This window comes from Sorex araneus, chromosome X (assembly GCF_027595985.1).
Source record: "Sorex araneus isolate mSorAra2 chromosome X, mSorAra2.pri, whole genome shotgun sequence".
NCBI lineage: Eukaryota > Metazoa > Chordata > Mammalia > Eulipotyphla > Soricidae > Sorex > Sorex araneus.
In genome coordinates this window covers 24,544,352-24,555,547 of record NC_073313.1, presented here as the reverse complement: position 1 = coordinate 24,555,547, position 11,196 = coordinate 24,544,352, and positions in this window count along the sequence as shown.

Sequence of the window (11,196 nt, the reverse complement as noted above, 5' to 3'; positions counted from 1 at the left end):
ATCTGGACAAGCCTCATTAAAATAAATTAAATTACATTTCCCTCGTCTTGATGCCAAGTTGAAAAAATCCATTACTGGTGATGAATGATACAGTATTGCCTTCCTTTTCATCTAAGCAAAAGTTTTTCTGAGTGGGTACTTTTGAAGACACAGACTTCCCCAGCTTATAAAAGAAAGATTGCTGTATTTGTCTTTAGTTTTAGATATAGCGGAAAGAAAAATGCTAATTAACTCCATAGTTTCCTTTGTCCTGCAGAGTACCTTCGGAGCTTTGAATACAAGTTTGGGATTGCACCTGTCATGACAAGAATATAGACACCCTCTCTTTAACTCCACATCCCCAATCTTGGGAGACAGAAAGTGAAAGAAAAATGGGGTTAGAGGTCTTAAAGAAGGGCTGGGGCTTAATGGTCCATTTCCTCCTCATCCACACCAATTTCTGAGCAGTAACTTTATTCAAAAATGCTTGTGATGAGAAGATTTCTTTCTTGGAACAGTGTGCTTCAAGGGGTTCCAGTTCAGCAATAGTTCTATACAAAAGAGATCCAGGCGGCTGGATGCCTAAGAGAACTTAGAGGAGCAGACATCCAGAGGAGAGCAGATCCACATGACCTGTGGGATTGGAGTGAGGCAGGGGGTATAGAGGCACCAAAAGAGGAATGGTAATGGGGCTGGAGCGATAGCACAGCGGGTAGGGCGTTTGCCTTGCATGCGGCCGACCCGGGTTCGATTCCCAGCATCCCATATGGTCCCCTGAGCACTGCCAGGAGTAATTTCTGAGTTCAAAGCCAGGAGTAACCCCTGAGCATCGCTGGGTGTGACTCAAAAAGCAAAAAAATAAAAGAGGAGTGGAAAAAGGGTGGGACACTTTCACCTCATCCATCAGGTCGGAGTCTCCCTAGATCATTTCCAGATGACATAAAAACAGGACTATTAGTGAAGAAACCTAGCTGAGCTCTTAGTTTCAGTGTAAACCTGGCTCTGCCATTAGTAGTTTGATTCTGTGTTCAAGCTGCAAAAGTCACCTGGGACTCTCAGGAAATTACTCCGTATTTTTGGCTCCAAATCAGTTCATATGCAAGTCACTTACTGGAGAGATGATGCCAAAAATCTTCACCATATGAGCAGAGGAGACGGCCAACAGATTTGTAAGCCTCCAAGTTAGCAGAGGTAAACTGGAGTCCAGCCTGCTGGGGCAGTCTTCAAAAGGGCAGATACACAGCTGAGAGGCAAGCAAGCTGGGATATTTTTCCACCCATTTCCACAGGTCAGTGGTTGAGTTTCATTTGTTGGGAGAGAGAGCAAGATGCTTTTCCAGCATCCATGGCTTGCTATGTATGTAACTACTAGAACTTTATTATATTTTCTGGTTTCCTCTTTATTTGGGCCACACCAAAGTTGTTCAGGAACTTACTCCTGCCCAGTCACTCCTGGCAGTGCTCAAGGGACCATACTCAGTGCCAGGGATCAAACCCAGACTGATCATGTGCAAGGTGAGTGCCTTACCTGCTGCACTCTAGTTTCATTTAAAAAATATCTTTGGGCCCTGGTTTCACTTTTAAACAAATAATCACAAATATATTCCTATTTAATTTCAGTTTTCTGAAACTTCTTGAAAGAGTCCTGCACTGGAGAACTTTCTGAAACTCGTTTTTTTGCACTGAGTATTGTATTACAAGGATTCATTGTACACTACTTGTGTTGCCATAAGGGTATTTAGGTTGTTTGAAGTTTTTACATTCCTGTTTTCTTTCATACTTTCTCTTTTACCCTGACTGGTTGTTGTTTTCTTTTGGGTTTGCTTGTTGTTTTCTAATAAGGGAATATAAATTTGCATCTCTCTCCTTTTACTTTTTAGTTTTTAGAAAATATAAAATGATACGGCTATGAATACTATGTGGAGGCAGGGAGGCATATTGAATTCAAAATAAAATGAGTAGATCAAAAGTGAGAGAACATTCAACTCTATAAGAATGTGAAAATCAGGGGCCAGAGCTATAATACAGTGGGCTTGCCTTGCTCTTGCCTTGCACACGGCCGAACCGGGTTCAATCCCTGGCACCCCATATGGTCTTCTGAGCCTGCCAGGAATAATTCCTGAGTACAAAGCTGGATGTGACTCCAAACCTAAAAAAATGCAAAAACCAATTAAACTCCATGGATGAATAATAAATTTCATTCATTCTTGTCTTCTTTATAATTAATTTGAAATTGTCAGACAGCTTTATTGAGTCACTAGTTCTTGGTTCAGCAGTTGGGTTCACTGCTATTCATATATATACTTATTCCTTCTTTAAAAAAGAAATCCAGGTGGGGTCCTGTTTTTTGTTATTATTAGTAGTATTTGGATTATTATTAACTAGGTCCTATGCAACTAGAGATCCTCTTTGCAAATACTTCAGTCATAGCATACCAACCAAATAGTTATACCATCAAATTCCATGAACCCTTCAGTTGGATTAAGGGCTCAAAAATCAAGCCTCTTTTTAGATACCATTTAGAGTGGAGCGATATCTGTTCTTCATGCCCATTATGCTGCCTCTACTTGACAAGAATCATCTTACTATGCCTAAAAGTTATTCTTCTGGGGTCAGTGTGATAGTACAGCAGGTAAGGCACTTGCCCTGCATATGGCTGACCCAGATTTGATCCCCGACTGAGCCCTACCAGGAGTGATCCCTGGGCACTGCCAGTTATGGCCCCCAAAACCAAACAGAGAAACAAAACCAACAAACCAGAAACTAAAAGTTCTCCTCACTTCTCCTAGTTTCCCTTCCCGCTTCCCAACAATTCTTCCATGTCCTAGTTCCTGATGACAGTTCTTTCCCAGCAGTGACTCCAAGTGCAACCTTTAGACATTATTGACAAGGAGTTGAGTGGGCCATTTTGGTTATATAGGACTTGGGTCATTCCTGACAATACCAAGCAAGTAGGGCATGTTTATCCCCACTGAATTCCAGGATCCACCCAAGGTATGGGTAATTCCTAAATGATCAGGCGACAAGGAATCTGCTACTTCCCATGGTGTGGATTTTGGAGAATTATCTCACCACGCTGAAGCTAAAGTCTCCTTTAAAGGGCTATTGTGAAAACTATAGACCACTATCTCCAGGCCTCAGGGAACTTTAAACAACGAGGACAAGCTCAGCCTAGATTTGCCACTACTGGCTTTGTGGGTTTGGGAAAATTGCTTCATCTTTCCATGCCAAATTCCTCATATGTAAAGTGAGAGGAATGGACTTCAGCTGATCTCTCCAAAGGAGATCATGAGCCTATGAGAAGAACTCTGACTACAATACTCAATTATTCATTGAGGCCAATGCAGTTCCCACTGCTATCATTCTATAAGCACTAACTTATTCAATAGATTCCCAAGGAAATCTTAGGGCAGCACTTTCTCAGAGGAAATAATTTTATTTTACCTGAGGGAATAATATCTAAATCTGGAAGACAAAGGGAATATTGAAGAGAGGGAAAATGACTACCTCCAAATTTACAAATAAAAGACAATGTTTGTGTTCAAAATTGAGTTTGAGAGTCTGATTTTATTTTCTAGCTATTCAAAATCTTTTTTCACCACTCAAGCTTATTGCATGAGTCAGAGCTGTATTCTGTTTCTTGCTGTATAATCCTTTCCTCTTTTATTCCTTTTCCTCAGAATGGCTTCATTCATTTTCTTTCCCACAGTAAATATTTTTTTAATTTTTTTTCTTTTTGTGTCACACCCAGCAATGCATAGAGGTTACTGCTGGCTCTGCACTCAGGAATCACCCCTGGCGGTGCTCAGAGAACCATATGGGATGCTGGGAATCGAACCTGGGTCAGCTGTGTGCAAGGCAAACGCCCTACCCACTGTACTATCACTCCAGCCCCTTTTTAAAATGTTTTTAAATTTTATTGAATCACTGTGAGATAGTTACAAGCTTTCATGTTTGAGTTACAATCTCATGATGACCAAGCACCCATGCCTCCACCAGTGCACATTTCCCACCACCAATATCCCGGGCATATCCCCCCTTCCCACCCCCTCCCTGCCTCTATGGCAGACAATATTCCCCATACTCTCTCTCTCTACTTTTGGGCATTATGGCTTGCAACACAGACACTGAGAGGTCATCATGTTTGGTCCATTATCTACTTTCAGCATACATCTTCCATCCCAACGGGTTCCTCCAGCCATCATTTTCTTAGTGATCCCTTCTCTATTCCATCTGCCTTCTCCCCTCCTCTCATGAAGCAGTCTTCCAGCTATGGGGCAATCCCCCTGGCCCTTGTATCTAATGTCCTTGGGTGTCAGCCTCATGTGATGTTATTTTATATTCCACAAATGGGTACAGTCTTTCTATGTCTGTCCCTCTCTTTCTGACTCATTTCACTTAGCATGATACCCTCCATGTCTATCCATTTATAAGCAAATTTCATTACTTCATCACTCCCAACAGGGCATAGTATTCCAGAATGGCTTCATCCTTTCACTTCCATTTTTTCCCCTCAGATTCCTGGTTGTCACTTTTTCAGTGAGAAGTCATCATGGTCTTGTGTCCATTTTCTTTGGCAGCATAGCCCAAGGAACGCATGTTCCCCATTCTTATGCTATGTTGCCTCATAGGGTGGAGAAGATTGGCTTCTGTATACACACCCCATAGTCACATTCAGAGAACTACATCTGACTCAGACATGCGCTGAATTCTAGTAGGCAATTAAAAAGAAAAAGAATACTTTTGCCTTCCCTATTTAAATCTTGAGCCTGGAGTACTCTTTTGACTTTTCCAATAGCTGTCCTAGCTTCTCACAAGAAAGGAGTCATACTGACATCCACTGTTCATACTTCTCAACGAATCCACCTGTTTACCATCCTATTGGCTTTTGCAAGCTTGCAGTACTGGCCATGCTCCTGACGCACACCCACAGCACATGCACTGGTGAGAAGCACCTGCAATGAAATGGTGATCAGCTCTGAAAACGCTAGAGACATAAAAGCTCTCTCACAACACTTGGAGGATGAAAGGAAGAAAGGGGACGGTGAGTTCATGGTCTAAGTCTGATAATAACCAAGATTATTTTTAATGTATTTATCTATTTTATTATGATTTGCATAATATGGTTCCAATAGTACTACCATTTATGGTGTTGATGTACAAAGCTACTGTACACCCCTACCACCAATGTGCCCAAGATCTTCCACCACTGTCACTTATGTTGCCTTTTGTCCATCTCTTCAAAGAATAAGCAAGACTTAAGTTACAGAAAGCAGCAAATGAGGTTTAGAGAGCCCAGAGACAGAGCAACTGATGGAGCGGTTCTGGCCAAAGGTGACAATGCACAGGAGAGGGGCAGAAGCCCAAATGGCCTGCAGTCCTATCCACGATCTACCTTGGTCTTTCTGGTAAGTAGTTGGGGATGCTCAGATGTCACTCCCTCCCTAGCAGCAGCTTCCTATTGGCCTTCTCACCACTGTGAAACTTTTCCTGAAGATCCTGTTCTCAAGTCCTGCCAGAAACACTCAGAGGTCATGACAGCTCTTAGGTTTGGCCCGCATCCTCCCACCACACCAATTCATGCTATGGTTCCCAATAATCTTTTCTCACTTTTCTTCATCCCATGTTCTTTGTTGAGAGATTCTCTCTTACTTTGAATCCAGTGGTTCCACTGCTTCATCTTTCTTCCTAATCTCTAGCCACCCTGAGTTGCTTTTCTGCTACTTGCGGTCTTGTTTCATCTCAGGGCACTTTCCAGGGGACTCCTCTGGCTTCTCCCTCGTAAGTAATCTCCACTATCCCCTTGCTTTACACAATATTTAAATTCTTCCTTCAAAATGTAAGTCACCTGCTACTGAGTAGCCAAATGTCTACTTGCCATTTCTACCTGAATGTCTGTGACTCCTTCAAGCTATACATGTCTGAAGTGACACATTTATCTTCTCATCAACATTATTTTATTCCTTTAAACAGAAAGGTCATTCAGCTCACCAGGCTGCTCCAATTAAAATATTAGGCATCATGCTTGACACTTCCCTCTCTGTTATATCTTGCCCACACCAAGTCCTATGGTTTTCCATCATATACGTGTCTGTGTGTATATACAACCCTTCTGCTTCTCTCTGTCACAACTAGCCAAGGTTACCATTTATAACAGTATCCTTATAACTGGTCTCTTAGCATCTCCTGTCCACCAATTCAGTCTTTCATCCATGATACTCAAGTCAGCGTTTCTCAACCAGGGGTCACATGGTTCCACTTTGGCCCACCACCCAAGATATTTCAAGAGAGCCACTGGTGAAATTGCATAAATGGGGCAAGGCATAAGACTTGGGGGCCAGCTTGTAGGACAGGCAGGCCATAGGCAATAAACAAGATAAGAAGGGGACCTGAGCTGGAAAAAAGTGGAGAAACACTGCTCTAAGGGATATGTTAAAATCCAAATATGGCCATGACACTCTTCTTCTGTGGCCTCCTAGAGACAACCTTGTCAAGCCTAAGTCCTGTTCATCCCTTCATCCCCTCTTATCTGCCTGGTCTGCCAATACTGAACTTGTTTCAAACTCTAAAGTACAGTGCAAGGTTTTTCATGCCCACCTTTGGAAATGTTCTTCCTTCCAGTTGAAAGGTTTGTTTTGCCTCCTAATCTGAGGCGACTAATGTCCGCTCCTTCTTAGAGCCTATCTTAAGCATCATGCCTTCAGGAAACTGTCCCTGACCAGATGAATGAAGTATCCTTTGACTCACTCTCATCACATCATGCAATGTTCCTTCATAGCATACTGCACTCTTGGATATAATTAAGTGCAAGTTTTGGTTCAACGCCAGTCTTCCTCTTGTGCTGAAGTTCCATATTGGCAGAGTCCACGTCTCTCTACCACTGAGGCTGCAGTTTCTGCCTGATCACAGCCCTGCAACAAAAATATCATACAGTGACTGAAGAAACATTCCCTCCCAGTCACCATCCCAGAATTCTCACTGAAACATACATTGATGAGGTTGGAGCAATAACACAGTTTGTAGAGCACTTGCCTTTCATGTGGCCGACACAGGTTTGATCCTCAGCATCCCATATGGTACCCTGAGAAACACCAGAATGATCCCTGTGTGCAGAGCCTGAGTAAGCCCTGAGCATGGATGGGTATTGGCAAAAAAAAGCTGCATTTGTTGAATTAATTATATGGTTTTACACCCTCCTATATTATTTTCTACTGCTGCTGGAAAAATTTTCCCCAAAGTCTAGGGGCTTAAAATAATTTATTCTCTTTCAGTTCTGAATCTCAAAAGTCCTCCTCCAATCAAGGAATCAGCAGGCCTACAATCCTTCTGGAAGCTCTGAAGAATTCATTTTCCTTCCTTTACTGAATTCTATAAAACGTCCTGAATTTCTTATAGATTGAACGCAATGGCCACCCAATACCTCTATTGCAACCACAACACCTAAAAAGAGAGAGAGAACAAAAGGGAATGCCCTGACACAGAGGCGGGGTGAGGCGGGGGGGGGTGGATGGAAAGGGGGTAGGAGGGATACTGAGATCACCGGTGGTGGAGAATGAGCACTGGTGGAGGGATGGGTACTTAAGCATCGTATGACTGAAACACATGCACGAAAATATGTAAATCTGTAACTGTACCCTCACGGTGATTTACTCAATAAAAAAATAATAAAAATTTTAAAATGGCTTCACATCATTCTGACTTAGATCCTATCCTCGGATTTCATTCTCTGACTCTGAATCTCCTGCCTCCCTATTACCAGGCCTTTATGATTATACCTGGGTCCATCTGGATAATCCAGGAGCATCTTCCTATCTCACTCATGGTCCTTAACTTGATCATATCCACAAATTCACTTTTGTCATGTGAAGTAACATGCATAGGGTCCATGTCCATAGGGACATGCAGGTAGGAATCTGGGGAGTGGGTGTGGTGCTGGACATTATTCAGCCTCCCTCACTTCCTGTGCCTTGCAGTTTCATGGAACGATTTCGGAACTTGGCTACAAAATACGACAGTAAATAATGCTCCATACACATCACCACTATGATAATATAATAATTTTTTTCCTAGATTCCTGTGTAAATTTGTTTCAAGTGGTCTCTAGCATCTGAGTGTGCTGGAATCGCTTCCCACACTCCTGTTCTCTTGGTGAGGGATAGCGGGAGAGGCCCAGGAAGGCAGCTGGAGCAACTTCATCCACCTCCCCCCAACCATCCCCCCAAACTCCAAGTCTTCCTTCAAGTTGTCATTTTATCAATAAATTGACTGAAGGGAGTGTCAACATATGTAGATACACATACCACTTGTGAAACATTCAGCAATAAGTGCAGAGGCAAACACGTTTCATGATATGAATAATTCGCACATTTTTTGGTCTTGTTTAGGGGCCATGCCTGGCAGTGGCCAGGGCTAGACTCCTGGCTCTGTGTCCAGGAATTTCTCCTGGTGGGGCAGGGGGACTATATGCAGTGCTGAAGATGGAACCTGGATTAGCCACAGAGAGCATTTTACCGGCTTTACTATCTCTCTGGCTCAATAACCTGTATCCTAAACAACTCATTTAGTTGGCTTGAATACTCTGAAAACAGAGGGAGACCCTCGTGATGCTGGTTACAGACCCCTCCCCTCCAAGTTGGGCGGGACTCATCTTGCACTATAGCTGCCATCCCAGGCTTTTTATGATAGTTACGGAAATCAAACAGAAGATGCTGCTTCTGAAAGCACCGAATGTACTAACTTGGAATGATTCTCTTGTTCCCACAAGGCACGATCTGAATTTTGATGGAGACAAAGACACGTGTGTTTTGCCCTCCTGATATCTACTCCCCTTGCAGGAACCACTTCTCATATCTGCCGTCCTGACCTCAGCTAGAGATCATTCCTTGATGGACAGGCTGACTTCCCCCAATTCTTGATGATTTAACCCATGAAGAACTTTCTTTCTTTTTTTTTAATTGTATTTATTTTATTTTTTAAATTAATAGTTTATTTTTAATTAGTGAGTCAACGTGAGGGTACAGTTACAGATTTATACATTTTTGTGCTCATGTTTCTCCCTTACAAAGTTTGATAACCCATCCCTTCACCAGTGCCCATTCTCCACCACCAGTAAACCCAATATCCCTCCCCCCCCAGTCCCGTCTCCCCCCACCCCACACTGCCACTATGGCAGGATATTCCCTTTTGTGTTCTCTCTCTGATTAGGTGTTGTGGTTTGCAATAAAGGTGTTGAGTGGCCATTGTGTTCAGTCTCTAGTCTATATTCGGCCCGCATCATCTTTCCCCCACATGACCTCCAACCACATTTTACTTGGTGTTCCCTTCTCTGAGTTGCCCAGAATGAGAGACCAGCCTCCAAGCCATGGAGACTAACACCCAAGAATAGTAGAAATAACCCATGAAGAACTTTCAAGGGGACAAGAATGGATTGAAATCACTTTATCTGTATTCTAGCCAAATGAAAAACATCACTACCAAGAGCAGCTGTCCTTGATAATGAGCTGTTCTAACTAATACCTGAGAGCTGGACGCACCTTTGATATCATTTAGGTATTATGTTTTAGGGCCTGAAGGGAAGAGATCAGCCAGGGCCAACCCCCACATTTTATAGATGAGGAAGCTGAGGTATAAACACCTGAGGGAATTGTCCAAGGACATACACACAGATCAGGGTGGCTGACAGTTTCATAAGGCCATAAAAAAGTATTAACCAATATTCTATACATCCAACAGATAAGTCATAGATAGAGCATCCATATAATAAATTCGGCCTTCACTCTCTTAGGGTTTCCCTAACTAGGTCAAAGTTTATTTCAAACACTCCAAGAAAGAAAAAAGAAGTAATTATGCGTGGGGGAAAAAAAAGAGCATAGCTCCTATAGTGGACCTATTTCTGGGGGATAACTGCTGAAAAACATTTGCCTTAACTATAAGCAACTTTATTTCTGACTTTCAAACAAATGACAATGGGCCCCGCAAAACTGCCTTTGGGAGTTTTATGGTTTGTTATTTACTTCTCATTATAGCCTGGCAACTTAAAAGTGATTTAACCAAGAGCCTGAGACCTTTCATTGGCCCAGTTTGAATATCTTCTCTATCCACTGAGAATTATAAGGATTTGACTACTGTGCTCCAAAGGGAATGAGACATGGTGTGGCAAGGCCAATTTAGCCAGAGAAACACCATCATTCATTCACCTGGGATAAAACTTGGCCTCTTCTGCTTTGATGACTGGAAGGGCTGTTTAGCAATTTGTTATTCCCTACTGGTACCAAAACGGTTCTTTTAGTGGCAGCTCCTATTTATACACATCCAGTATTTCTTCAGATGGAAACTGACAAGACAAGGCACTGGGCCTTTCCAGAGTCCTTTGGCTTTCTTTCCCTCAGCGTGATCCTGTACAAGCAAAGGATCTCTGATGGACAGTTCTTTCCCTTGATTAGTGAAAGGACTGTTACCCAACACTAAACACTTGTCAGAGAATCTAGCTTTGGGATGGATGGTTCTCTGATTTTCATGTTCCCTTATTTTCATGTTCCCTGGAAGCGTCTCTCCCTCCTCCTGCCCTGGCATCTCGGGTGTTCAGGTAAAACAAAGAACTTCCCTCAAATAAAAGAAATTTGAGTTTCAGATGAAGAATGATTTTGCTAAAAGTATGTCCTATGCATTATTTAGAACACAGTTACACTTGAAACACTTTTTCATCGTCTGAAATGCAAATAATTTCCCTGTGCATCCTGTGTTTTTTTTTTCCTGTGTGTGGCTAAATCTGTCAACACTACGTGATTCTTTTCCTCCAAGTTCATTTGTTATTTCTTTTGAAGTTTTATTTGAATGGGTTTTCTTCTCAATTTCATTATCGTCTTTAAAAACAGGCTTTTCCTCCACCTTCATCTTTCATGGTGGGGGGTTATGGTGGTGTTGGTATCAATTTTAATGACTTGGGATTGTGATGGGCAGCTGCAAGCCTCCATAAAAAGGGACACAGAACTGCCCAAAAGGTGCGACTTGAAGTGGGCCTTCAAAGTCCCCTCTCCTGCTGTCCCTGGGGTCATGCATTGACTTTACTAACTGGTCCAGTAAAAATAAGTCTCACAATGTGAGACATTACTGGTGCCCGCTTGAACAAATCAATGAGCAACGGGATGACAGTGACAGTGACAGTGACCTTTAAAATCCGCTATGGGGCTCAGAGCAATAGTAAAGCAGGTAGGATGCA